We start from the raw sequence: 14,105 nt of genomic DNA on the forward strand, positions 1-14,105 counted from the left end.
CTTCCTAGCACCAGTGCTACTGCTGCAAGAGGGAGATCAGCTGCTAGTACAATAAGAAAAACACAAAAGGTAGCATGGAAACTGAAGCAACAGAACTCTACAAAAGAAATTCCAATATGGGAATCTGCTCTTTCGGATGCTGATGAGATCAGACTGCCCATTCAATACTTCCGGGACTTTTTTGATGTTGATCTTTTGGGTAGGATTGTGGAACAAAGCAATCTGTATTGCACACAGCAAAATCCAAATCCTGCCCTCAAATTGGATCAGAAGGAATTTGAGCAGTTTATTGGCACTGTAGTGTACATGAGTGTCATCCGTTTACTTAGGTCAAGAATGTACTGGTCCAGTGCATGTCGAATAGCTCAAGTGGCTGATGTGATGTCCCGAGACAGATGGGAAGAAATAAAACATTTCATTCATTATAATGACAACATTGCACCCGTCAACGGTGATAGACTTTTCAAAATCAGGACACTTGTTGATTCACTTCTCCCCAAATTTCAGGCTCTCCCTCAAGATCAAATGTTGTCTCTTGATGAGCAAATGGTGCCATTCAAAGGCAGATCAAGTCTGAAGCAATATCTCCCCAAGAAGGGTCAGGGTATCATCGTATAATTCCTTATTCCATTATAATTTCAAAACGAATAAACGGTAAATCGACCATAATTCTGTTTTTTGTGTCTAAACCAATAATGGAAACACCTCTTCCAAAATGGCCTTTTTTTGGTTCTCGGCTCGTTCCTTTTATCATTATTCCTTTTGGGACTGAAGAATGTACACACAGTTATCTATCACTATATTCATTATTTTGTTTCGAACGGTGAAATGAATTAATGGAATCACGTGGTCTGTTGGTCACGTGGCCCAGTCTAGCTTCACGGGAAGTGAAAAAACGTGTTCAAACATTACAAAATAAAAGTTCATTGCATTGAATGGCCATCTTTCAAGGTTTAATTAACACGCAGGTAGCGTATATATATATATATATATATGGATGGATTTAATGTACACACTATTTTATTTAGTTAAAGTGTGAATTAATAGCCTGGAAATAGCAAGTGCTGTTGCCGCGCTGGTCAGTTTACTAAGATGACCAGCAGAAGTCCCTGTTTAGCAGGGGTGTAGTGGTGACTAAATAGCCTACGTGGGTAAACTCTGAGTAAAGAAGTGGGTATATGTTACAGTTTTTACATTAGTGGTGTTTAAAGAAGGGAGTAGGCCTATACTGTGGATAAAGAAATGGATAGACCCCATGAAGACCCTCCACTACACCACTGTTGTTTACCATATCTGCCAGAGCTGGTATCGATACTGTGTCTGTCTGTCATCTGTTACTATCATGGCTGCAAAATGTCCTCAAACTGATATGAGGAAATGAACTTGATAAGTCGCGCTGTCATCCTCCCCAGACACCTGTGTGTGAAATGGACCAGTGACACAGTGACATGTAGTGATGACACTATATGTAGTTTTACTTCAATGCGTGCTGTACTTATGTATGGATGTTTTTATGTGAGTATAGGTGCCTCAGCATCCTGAATATGTAACAAAAATATCCCCATGAAACACAATAGATGCTGATCACTGTCCGTTTTGTTATTTTGAGTGATATAACACAACTCTCAGCTTGTGCAAGTTGAGAGGTTTGCCCATACCATGATCCCTCAGTGAAATAAGAGTTATGACCAAATTCAATCATCTTTGTGGGCATTAACAGTCAATCTTGGAACTACAGTGAAATGTAGCTGCAGGCTCCGTGATGTGCTATTATGAATATACATACCCGCTGTGTTATGTACATGCTATAGCTTTGAATAAATAATCCCGGGGGTGAGATATTAGTATATACAATACTGTTGTCTGCATTTACATGTGTGGTGATGTCATATCAATCAATCTTTATTTCATCAAACAAAGCTTTATTTGTATAGCGCATTTCATACCCAGAGGCAACACAATGCGCTTTACAGAGAACAAGGGAGGTGGGCATACGACCCACTCTCTACATATTCCAGAGGGAAGCAAAAAAACAGTAATCACCCGGGGGCCAGATAAGTGAGCTGTAAAAATTATTCCCTGACCCCTCTCAACAAGGCGATCGAGCAAGCTCCTGGAGTATGTTTGTCTACCGGCTAAGAACATTTATAAAGCAATACATTACATTACATTTCAGAGTAGGAGAGGCTAAAAGCATCATAGGAGAGAGAACATTCTACGGACATGCTACGACATCCACACCAGACACGGGGGTATCTATCGGACTCCAGGAGGTCTGCTGGTGACAGTGGGGCATCCACTGGACCTGGTTAGAAGATAGGAGGGAGAGAGAGAGGCACTAGGGAGAAGGAAGGCAGAACAGGGTTAGTAGCACATAGAGCCAAACAGACCACACAGATATTGAAACAGGCAACCTTTAACAATACATTAAATTAAATTTTCAGAGCAAGAAAGGCTAAGAGCATCAGGTCCAGGCCTAAGACGGATGTGGACTGATGTGTGTCTGTGTGTACGTGTGTGTGTGTGTGTACTAAATACTACGATATCCACAGCTCCACAGCTGACACTGGACCTGGTTAGAGGATAGGAGGGAGAGAGAGAGGCACTAGGGGAGGCAGAAAACGGTTAGTAGCACACTGAGTCATTGAAGCAACACAGCTGTCAGAACAGAACAAGCCTGTTTCAGGATAACCAGCTTCTGTACACTACTTGATATACATACATTGCATAGCAGGATAAATACCAATGTATACAGAGGATTCACATATACACTAGATATTCTGACACACTAGATATAGTGGCAGTGTATACATTAGTTGAACTCATCCAGGTGCCGGCTGGCTTGTGGGAAGAAGCTCTTCCTGAGTCTGTGTTTGCCATATGTGTGCGGTATCTTTTCCCTTACCAAAGAAGAGAGAACAGTCCATTGCCTGGGTGGCTGGGATCCTTCAGGATTCTGTTGGCCTCGGTCTTGCACCTTCTAGTGTAGATGTCCTCAAGGTGGGGGAGTGGCCCCCTAAGGTACATTCAGTCGACCACACCACTCTCTGTAGGGCCTTGTGATCCTGTGTGCTGCTGCTCCAGACTGATAAATGTAGACTATATTTTATCATCAGTACATTGATAATGTGGTCTGCCCTACAGTAGGTGCTAAAAGCTACCTAGACAACTACTGTAGGTTATTGCTGGTGGAACATGTCACACAAACTAGTTCAGGAGGGTTAAACTTCCTAGGTCAGACAAATCAGATCTAAAAGACAGATCTAAAATCAGGATTGGCTCTTCCTAATAACAATCCACACAGGTGCATGTATGATTGACCCAAGATATGTAGGAGCATGGAAGGATAATCACCCTACTGGTGCCTATGCTAGTGAGCTCAAGTAGATTAGTTCAAGGTCAAGATGTAGGCTAGGGGTGATTCATGGTGCGTAGGGTCTATCAGAAGGAGCTCACATCATCCTGGGTTCTTGGGGTCTATCTTAAAGAGTAGGGGTCATCCTTGCTTGCAGGGTTTGGTGTTAGGCCTACCCTGCCTGCAGCAGCAGGATCATGAACGCCTCAAACAGGAGAACAGTTAGCTGGAGGAGCCTCTTTGCCCCAAGAAGTAGATCATGTCTGCATCTCGACTGTCCCATATTCAATGCATTCACCAAAGAACCCTGGGTATAAAGGATTCATTTAATAAAGTTGAAATTTAAAAGCAAGGCTTTGGTTTTGTGGTGGCGATGGGCTTGTTTAAAATTCCAAGATTGACTGTTAATGCCCACAAAGATGATTGAATTTGGTCATAACTCTTATTTCACTGAGGGCAAACCTCTCAACTTGCACAAGCTGAGAGTTGTGTTATATCACTCAAAATAACAAAACGGACAGTGATCGGCATTGTGTTTCATGGGGATATTTCTGTTACATATTCAGGATGCTGAGGCACCTATACTCACATAAAAACATCCATACATAAGTACAGCACGCATTGAAGTAAAACTACATATAGTGTCATCTGTGCCACTGGTCCATTTCACACACAGGTGTCTGGGGAGGATGACAGCGCGACTTATCAAGTTCATTTCCTCATATCAGTTTGAGGACATTTTGCAGCCATGATAGTAACAGATGACAGACTGACACAGTATCGATACCAGCTCTGGCAGATATGGTAAACAACAGTGGTGTAGTGGAGGGTCTTCATGGGGTCTATCCACTTCTTTATCCACAGTATAGGCCTATTCCCTTCTTTAAACACCACTAATGTAAAAACTGTAACATATACCCACTTCTTTACTCAGAGTTTACCCACGTAGGCTATTTAGTCACCACTACACCCCTGCTAAACAGGGACTTCTGCTGGTCATCTTAGTAAACTGACCAGGGCGGCAACAGCACTTGCTATTTCCAGGCTATTAATCCACACTTTAACTAAATAAAATAGTGTGTACATTAAATCCATCCATATATATATATATATATATATATATATATATATATATATATAAATTAAACCTTGAAAGATGGCCATTCAATGCAATGGACTTTTATTTTGTAATGTTTGAACACGTTTTTTCACTTCCCGTGAAGCTGAACTGGGCCACGTGACCAACAGACCACGTGATTCCATTTATTCATTTCACCGTTCGAAACAAAATAATGAATATAGTGATAGATAACTGTGGGTACATTCTTCATTCCCAAAAGGAATAATGATAAAAGGAACGAGCCGAGAACCAAAAAAAGGCCATTTTGGAAGAGGTGTTTCCATTATTGGTTTAGACACAAAAAACTGAATTATGGTCGATTTACCGTTTATTCGTTTTGAAATTATAATGGAATAAGGAATTATACGATGATACCCTGACCAAGAAGTCATACAAATGGGGATACAGAATCTTTGTGCATTGCGACACAAAAGGAATGGTGCATGCATTTGACATTTTTGCAGGGAAAATTGATCCTGCACTAGGAGAACCAGATATTGGGGCAAGTGGAAACATTGTGCTCATTGTGGTTGAAGGTGGGAGGCAACGCTGCAAACTCCCAAAATGTAAGGGCCAGACCATATTCAAATGTGCAAAGTGCAATGTTCATCTGTGCCTCAACAAAAACAACAACTGCTTTCGTGAATTCCACGTGTAAGACTCAGCAGTTACTGCATGCTCACTCTCTACATCACAACAAGGACAGTGAAGCAGACAGAGAATGAGTAAAGATGTATCAAGGACAGTCAAACAGTATGAGTAAACATGTAACAAGAACAGAGTATTAGTAAACATGTAGGCCTACAGTAATAAGGACAGTGAAACAGTATGAGTAAACATGTAACATGTCAAGTGTATGAGTATGAGTAAATAATAAAATAATATTTTTAATCTTTATAAATTATGCCTGTTGTCGCTAATTTGCATCAGACCCAAATGCTTATTTTATGCCTGTTGTCGCTAATTTGCATGATAGCCAAATGTATATCTATTCTATGTGCTATTGTGAAATTAATAATCTCCACTTAATTTAGCATCAGCTTGAAGGCAAAAACACACACAAAATAATTTAATATAATTATTAATAAATTCAGGCATCAAGGGGATATACATAGTAGTATTAGCCTAGTACTAGTATAATTATTAAGTATATGTGTATTATTAATATTATTATCATTATTATTATTGTAGTGGTGTGAATAAAATGATTGTTCGGCTACGACACTCCTGATTGGTTCATTTGAATTTTGAAAATAGCGCCTCTGAGCGTAGCCTATAAATACCTTCTACTTCCTCTCAACGGGCGTCACTGAGTTTTCGAACTTCTGTGATAACCGAGCGAGATAGCGACTGTATCTGCTTTTGCATTACACAGCTTTCAAGCACAAACCACCATCTCCAGCAGCTCTCTTTCTTTCTTTCTTTCTGCTTTTCTTTCTTTACATCGATTTTTGTGGACTACGTGGACTTGATAGAACGCAGTAAGTAATAATGAGTGTCGTAGTGTGTAGCTAAGGTAGCTTGTTAGCCTAGCCTAGCTATTCTTGGATAGCTAATGTGTAACTTAGCTAGGCATTTTCCGACATTTTGTCTTTATATTTGTAAACTTGAGTGAGGGTTAGTTTGTGTTAAAAGTGTGTTGTGTAGCTCATTTATTATAATTTTTGCTATTAGCTTTAGGGCTAGTGGGCTTCATATAGTTAGCTTTGAGATGTTGCTAGCATCATTTGAAATCGCCTGCCAACGGCTTTTAGCCTTGTCTACTATGTAGGAATTACATGACAAAAAGAGGGCCGGTTTAAATACATATTCGGAGACATTACCAATTGCGAGTATATTCGTCCTCATTATGGTTTGGTATCGGCTATAAAAGCAACAATAGTAGGGCCCTATTAACGCCGACCCTCGAGTACCCTATTAACTGCCAAAAACGGCGACAATTATTAATTTCTGCATTGTAGTTCATTATGTTCAGCTTTGTATGAAGGTGGCCATATATATACATTGTGACGGTGAGAGAATTGGCTGACCGGAGGCACGTTTGCATGGCCCTCTATGAACGAATAGCGGAACGCTCCCTGACATACTGTAATGTCTGTAGCCTACATTTCCACGCACCATCTGCCAAATGTTTACTTCAGCTGTTATCAGCCAACTACAGATATCATTTGGTTGAGTCTGTGAAACATTTGGTGCGCCTCTGTACATTTCCAAATGCCTGCGCTGCTGCGGCAATAGGCCTAACTTGAGGCTCACAATCTCATCTTTTTTGTATACGGAAGCCATAGGCTTAATGATGTGTAGATTTTTACTTCATAAAAAGAGTGTGCAGTGGCATCATAACCGGGAGATAATGTCTGCAAATTCAAGTAAAACGCAGACTTTGCTTAACCAGTGCGAATGTGCCATAACGAAATGCAGACGACAGGGGATAATTTCTAAATCACCGAGGTCCCCAGATAATACTTGTCCCGTGCGAATAGGGCTTTAAGTTTGTATTTTATATATGCTGTCAGTTCTAATTCTGCATAGGCTATATATATAAGCTAACAACTATAACACATTTTTGGACAAAAGTGACTATTCTCAGTTTTCCTTTCTTGTAATCATGTGTAGGCTAATAGCCTACTTAGAATTCGGACTAGATGAAGATATGCTTTTTGGAATGTTGTTACTTGCATCTAAAATGTAGCTGAGGAATCTCGGTTGGAGCCATCAAATTTCCCCTTTGCAAAAGGTATTGTTGTTGTTCATAGATTGGATTATATTAGGCTAAGGATAGTCCCTATATTTTATTTGGCTCAATAAAATTGTAAAACACAACATTCCCATGATGCGTTATATAGGCTTCAAATAACATTCATTTTCATCAACTTTATTGTGCACTCGTGATGTAATTCGCGCATGTACGGTAGATAGATGTGCGCAATGTTGCAACTGTCCTTTTTAAAAGTATAATTTTACTGTAATCGGTAGTTAAACTACTGGTGAGCGGAGCGCACGCCAAGAGACGGTTTAGACCGCGCTTCGCCAAGTGTCTCTTTGCTACTACGACCAGGCCAGGTCGAGCCTGGGTTATGGGCGGGCGACTAAGCCAGGTCCAGCCTGGTTTATGTGCTTGGCTGTTTTTTTTTCTGTCTGATAAATTAAGATAGTTGAAGCAGGGCTCAGACAATAGGAAGCCATGCTGCTCAATTCAATATCTTAACTTCAATGGCCCAATTGCGCATTAATATTCACAACCCCACTAATAGTCACTGTTACTGTAGATGTAAATAAAGTAGGCTAATGTGGCTTTTGATGAAGTAGGCTAAAGTCGACTAATGTAACAGTCAGTCAACAGCAAGTGAAGAATGTAGACTATTTCTTTCACCACCATCACTGCATCCATGTATCTATAAATGTAAGCACACTTATGCTGTGTTCCGACTGGGCGTGGTGGGCCGCCCAGTTCGCCCGACCGAAGGGGTCGCCGCGCAGCGAATTTGCCAAATTGTCTTTTTTTTTAATACTTTTTGCGAATTCGCCGCGCGGCCAATCCTGGCCACCATGCGGCAGTTCGCATGATTGACGCCGCCGGGTTCGCCTGATTCGCGCCGCCCAGTTTGCGTGAATTGTATTGACTTTCTATGTAAACTTGCCGTGCGGCCGAAAAAATTTGCGCCCGGTCTGAACACATTGTGTCATCTGAAGATCTTTCTGATCAAAAGCTATCAAAAGAATTTAACTTTCACCAAACAATGTTGCCGCCAATGTTTCACCATAAAACAGGAAGTCCTCATAACTCTTACATACGTTATTCGATTTACCCCAAATTGCTCACGCTGGATGAAGGTCGTGTCCTCAACACATCTATGCGTCGGTATTGAGTCACACTTAGAGCGCCACCTACTGGTGACAGGAAGTTTCTCTCAGAAATAGCAGAAATAGTTTCTCCGAAATAGCACACCCTTTAACAGCGCCACACCAAGACATGCGTGGGGTGCAAGGGCCTGCTCAATGCTGCTCGCAGTGCTAGTTGTGTGTTGAAAGCTGTCTGGTGATTTCTTTCTAAACATTTGTTTTGCATTCTTTTAGATGCCTCGTACCAAGTCCTCCCGCCTTTCGGATGCAGCCAGGCAGAGAATGGCGGCCCAACGCATCGTCATGGTTGGACCTCAGAATCTTCCTGGCCCTGTTGAACGTATGTTCCCAATTGTTTATGCATTACATATTGATTAAAGGTGGGGTAGGTAGTTTGATGTCAACAAGGCCTCCCATTGGTCATCTTTTTCAAAAGAACCTGCCCCTCCTTCCTGTCAATCATGATGTAGTCCCTCCCTCCAAACATGACTGGTAGGTGTGGCGAGATAGAGAGCCTGATTGGTCAATACATTCGGGCGCGATGCATTTTTTAAATTGAAAATACAGAGGCAGCGGTAAACACGGAGATCCAAGTTTATTCTCCAAGCACTTCTGTTACTGAAAGGATATTATGCCAATTTTACCAAATAAAGCCAAAAGCAAACTACATATCCCACCTTTAACTGCATAATATTGTTTTTCCATTATTTTAATGTTGTTTGTTGACATGTTTTTCTGTGTGTGTTTTGAACTCTTCTGTGTATGTTTATAAATAGGTCATGGTGCAGGTTACCGTCACCGAGTTAGACAATGGCCAATTTCTAGCTGGACTGGGCGCAGTCACAAATTGGTCATTCCACCTGAGGATCCAGACAACGAGGTAAATACTATTTTCATAATGTATTCACAAATACTTGATTTGAGGAATTATATATGATTTTTATTTATTTTCAAATAAATAACCTTTCTGTTACAGTTTGTTCTTGTTGTGGGAGCCTCCCATCTACGTGCCATTGTAGATGGTTTTGTGAAGATGCCAGAGGGACGCATCTCCTTTGGCTTCATGTCAACGCCGGGGGCCTGTGCGTCGGAGTTGAGGACCGAGTTGTTGCATGCCGCAATAACTCCGAGACCCGATGCAGTTTGCGTCATGGCCCCGAGCAACAATCTTACCGCCAGCCGTACTGTTGAGGAGGCAGGAGCTGACTTCCGGAAGCTCCTGCGCAGTGCCCTTAGTCTCTCGACTCAGGTATGCTTTGTAGTAGTTTAAAATAATAACATTGTTTTAATGATTTTGAAATTATGAGGGAATAAAATGCTAACAACAAGTATTGTTTATAAGGTCTTTGTCCAGGACTTCATACCCCGATTGAATGTTGACGCGGGTTTGCAGCAACTTACGCGTCAAGAGTTTCATCGTGTGGCAGCCAGCATGAGTAAGTTGGAAAAAAAAAGTTTTCAGTGTTAGTTCAGTTATGTATATGTCTTTTTAGCCAAACTGATTGAATAAATATGTAAATTCAGGTCTTTGCTATGATTTCGAATTCAGAATTAATATATGTAGATATTTAAATTCTTCATGTGTTCTTTTTTCAAAGACATCAAGTACTTCTCCACTGCTGAGCACTTCCCGTTCAACCACCTTGAGCTGTGGAGCAGGGATGGTGTAAGTACAACGTGTTATTTTAATATTGCCAGTTGAAAAATTTGATGTATACTTACACTTTGTATTGATCTTAGTAGTGTAGTTCATTGCAGATTCATATAGACTTGAAAAGTTCTGTTGTTAAAGTATATTCATTACTTATTCACAGGTCCATCTCAGTGACGATGGCGGCATGGAGATTCTGGTTCAGTTGCTGTGGCAGTCTGCCTACCTGCAGCTGAACCCACCATCGCCAGCTCCACAGGTTCCTCCCAGGACATCGCCCCCTGTGAGAGGTTTTGTGCCAAAGGTGGTCGTCACGGGAGAGGTCAGTGTGCCACGTCCGTCAAACCCTTTTGAGTGGAAACTCGTTGGCAAGCGCAAGAAGGTGAGTCTCTTTCTCTTTGAAACTTTTTCAAGTAGATGATTTTTTCTGAGCAGTTTAAGATGGTAATGATTAAGTGATACCTATTTGTTCCAATACATGCTGAGTATAATTGACTTTTGAACAAGACAAATCAATTACAGGTTGTTAAAAACTATAGCCTTTATTTTTTTTCACAGGTGGATGCAACATCTGTGGTGTTGGAGGAGATCATCCCTGTGAACCCCGTTTGGTTCAGCAGTGCCACGCTCGATGCAATGGAGAGAGCTTCTCCATCTCATCTGTCTAGCCCTGTGGGCCCACCTGTTCCACAAGGCAAACGGGTAATTTGTAATATGCAAATTGTATGTTTGAGGCATTTCAATGTTTGTTATTTGTCCTGACACAGAACAAGTTAACACCATTTAAGACTGTTATATAATATAGAACACTATATAGTTTGTTCCAAATACTTCTTGAAAAAGTGTTTTTTGTTTCCCATTAGATCAAGCCTAAAGTGGACTGTCGGCAGAAAGCAGTTGCCTCGAAAAGGAAACGTCCACAGCGGCAGGTTTGTAATTTATTTCAATGTAATATTTTAGTATTCTAATTGTTTTTACAGTCTGAGTAAATGGGTAGTTGGTTAAAATGTTTGAAATATTCACTAATTGTGAAACAATGATAAGTGTACAGTTTTTTTTAATGTATTTTTCTTTCCACTAGGTTGAGGCTGAATCAAGTGTTGTACCAGTGTCTTGTGAGGCCTCACCTGGCTGTCCTCTGACAGACGTTCTGCCGACAGAGGTTGGAGGACCTATTGAGTTTTTTACTTGAGCGTGCAAAGTGTTTTCATTGTTCCTGCAGTATAAAGCTATACCTCATTATTATGTTAGATCATTAAGAGACAGTATTAATTGGTAGCTTCAAGGCCTTCATTATATGCACAGATGTAAATGATAATGTAGTTCCTGTCACAAGAGACTTGTAACACAGTATTTTGTTAAGGCAGTTCAATCAAGTTTTTTTGTCTGCTGTTTTATTCCTAGGTTGAGGCAACACCAATGATTGTGGAGGTGTCTTCCCAGGACTCACCTACCAGTGTCGTGCATGTGGTTGCCATGGAGGAGGTTAGTACTTAGGTCCAGTGCCAATATCCCACTTAGTCCTATTCTTTTTATCTTACTCCTAGATTTTGTGCATGTCTGTTGTGTAAAAGGTTGGTGCACCTATTGGGTTTTTTACTTGGCAATGCAAAGTTTTTTCATGGTTCTTGCAGTAAAAAGCTAAACATCATTATTATGTTATATAATTAACAGACTATTAATTGGTAGCTTCAAGACCTTTGTTATATGCACAGATTGAACTAATAATGTAGTTGCTGCCACAAGAGACTTGTAACGCAGTACTTTGTTAATGCAGTTCATTCAGTTTTTTTGTCTGCTGTGTTATTCCTAGGTTGAGGCAACACCAAGGGTTGTGGGGGTGTCTTCCCAGGATTCACCTACCAGTGTACTTGAAGCGGTTGCAAGGGAGGAGGTTGGGTCTTTGCTCCAGTCCCAATGTTCCACTCAGCCCTACCCCTTTTATCTTACGCCTAGATTTTGTGAATGTCTGGTGTAGGTCATATAACTAGGACCTGGGATGTTTAACCAGTCTGCAAAATGAGTGATTTCCAATGTTGCTTTCAAATGTAAAGCTATCACAAGCTTTCATAGTACAATTTGACTTGTGAGCAGAATTATTTTGCCAAACATAGTTGCCGTTAACACAGAAAAAAGGGATATAACACACATTTTAAGTTGAAAGATGTAACCATTCAATTGCTTTAACCATTTAATTGACATATCCTTTAAATTACCAACAGCCAAATGTATACTAAAAGAGTTCTGTCAAAATATTATAGTACAATGAATTATTTTAGGTTGTGGCAACGTGTGTCTTCTTGAGGTATCTTCATATGCAGCACCTACAGTACCAGGAGGTTGGTGTAGGTAAACTTGTGGATGTGGTTTCTGGCAGATTGGCAGGTAACATCTTTTTTTGTAGGTGGAGGCAACCCCGTTTGCTGTGGACGTGCCTATCCAGGCAGCACGTACCAGGCCCGTGGAAGTGGTGGGAATGGAGGAGGTCGATGCAGGTAAGGTTGTGGATGTTTCTGCCAGAGGTAAGAGTGTTGTGAAAAATGTCCTTCCAAATAGTGTTATAGGTTCATTTCATCAGGGTGATTCTCGCTTTGAAAATGCAGGAGTTCAGTGTATGGCAATAGGTTTGACAGCTTTAGCAAAACATGCAGTTGAAAGTGTTTTTTCATGGCAGACAGAGGATCTTGACACAGTTTTAGTTTTAGGTGATGAGTTGTACAAGTCTGTGAGAGGCAATATGATTTGTGGAAAATCAGGACCATTTAGTGTTTCAAATGTGCCCAAGCAGTCAGTTATTGATGAATATGGTGATGTTTATGGAGTATCAAGACTATTGAGTGTTCCTGATTTGCCCAAGCAGTCAGTTATTGGTGGACATAATTTCAAGTTTGAGTATGGTGATGTTGTATCTGGTGATGTAAATATTGTTGATGGAGAATTTATCCAGGCTGGTGTATTGAAGTCTCTGCTAAATGGTTTGGATGACATGTTTGCAAAATATGACACATGTCTTCTAACATTGTGTAGTAACACGTGTGCAATAATTTGTGAAAGTAGACGCTATGCAATTGTTGATTCTCATGCGCGTTGTGCTGCTGGAATGGTAGATCCCCCTGGTAAAAGCCTTATTGTGTATTTTAGTTGTCTTAAAGATGTTTTTAGTTACATACACAAATTGTCTTTGTCACTCAGTAGTGGAGATAGGCCTTTTGAGATTTCTGGGGTTAGAGTCATTTACGCAGACCCAAATACAAGCAGTTTGAAATCACAGTTTGCAGGAGTGAAGTCTATAGAATCTGCTGAGACTTTTGAAATGGTAGAATTGGGTTTAGGTTCATCATCATTGGAACATGGTATTGCATCAGCAGGCAGGATCGGTACTAAGTGTAAGATTACAGGGCAAACTTGTGGATCTAAGAAAAGGAAAATAGATATTAGTGCAGATGTTAGTGCAGATGTCATGTTTATTAGTGATGTGGCTTCTAAAAAGCTACAGTTTGATCCTCTTGGTAATGAAGTTGCACAGTCTTTATGTACACAGTTGAATATAGAGTATGAAAAATCTGATGCACAAGTGTTAAGAGCAGTTGGTTTGTTGGGATCTCCGTGTAAGAATGAGAAAATAGTGGCTGATGGCAATTGTTTCTTTCGAGCAATCTCCCTAGCTGTGAGCGGCACACAGAAGAACCACAGGAAAATCAGACTGGCTGTTGTTAAACAACTGAAAAATAAGGCAGTGGATTATAAACATATTTTGAGAAGTGAATTTTCATCAGTGGCCGAGTACATTCAGATTTCCAAGATGCAATATGTTGGCAGTTGGGCAACCGAAGTGGAAATTCAAGCAGCAACAGATTGTCTAGGAGTTAATATTTTTACTTATTATGATAACCGGTGGCTAGAATATAGCTGTAAGTATAGGTGTTTGTCAAAACAGGGCATCTACTTGCAAAATTGCAATGGCAACCATTATGAAACTGTTGTGTGTGTTCATCAGCCTCAGTTGCAAAGCTGTTATGGTTATTGTAACGTGAATACATCCTTCTCCAAAGTGTACAATACCAGACAAAGTGCAGAGAGCAGTTTATGTAAAGTCACAGAGCATGAGAACATGAAAACAGTTGTGTGTACAGGTG

Source organism: Borostomias antarcticus (assembly GCF_949987555.1).
Source record: "Borostomias antarcticus genome assembly, chromosome: 17".
Classification (NCBI taxonomy): Eukaryota; Metazoa; Chordata; class Actinopteri; order Stomiiformes; family Stomiidae; genus Borostomias; species Borostomias antarcticus.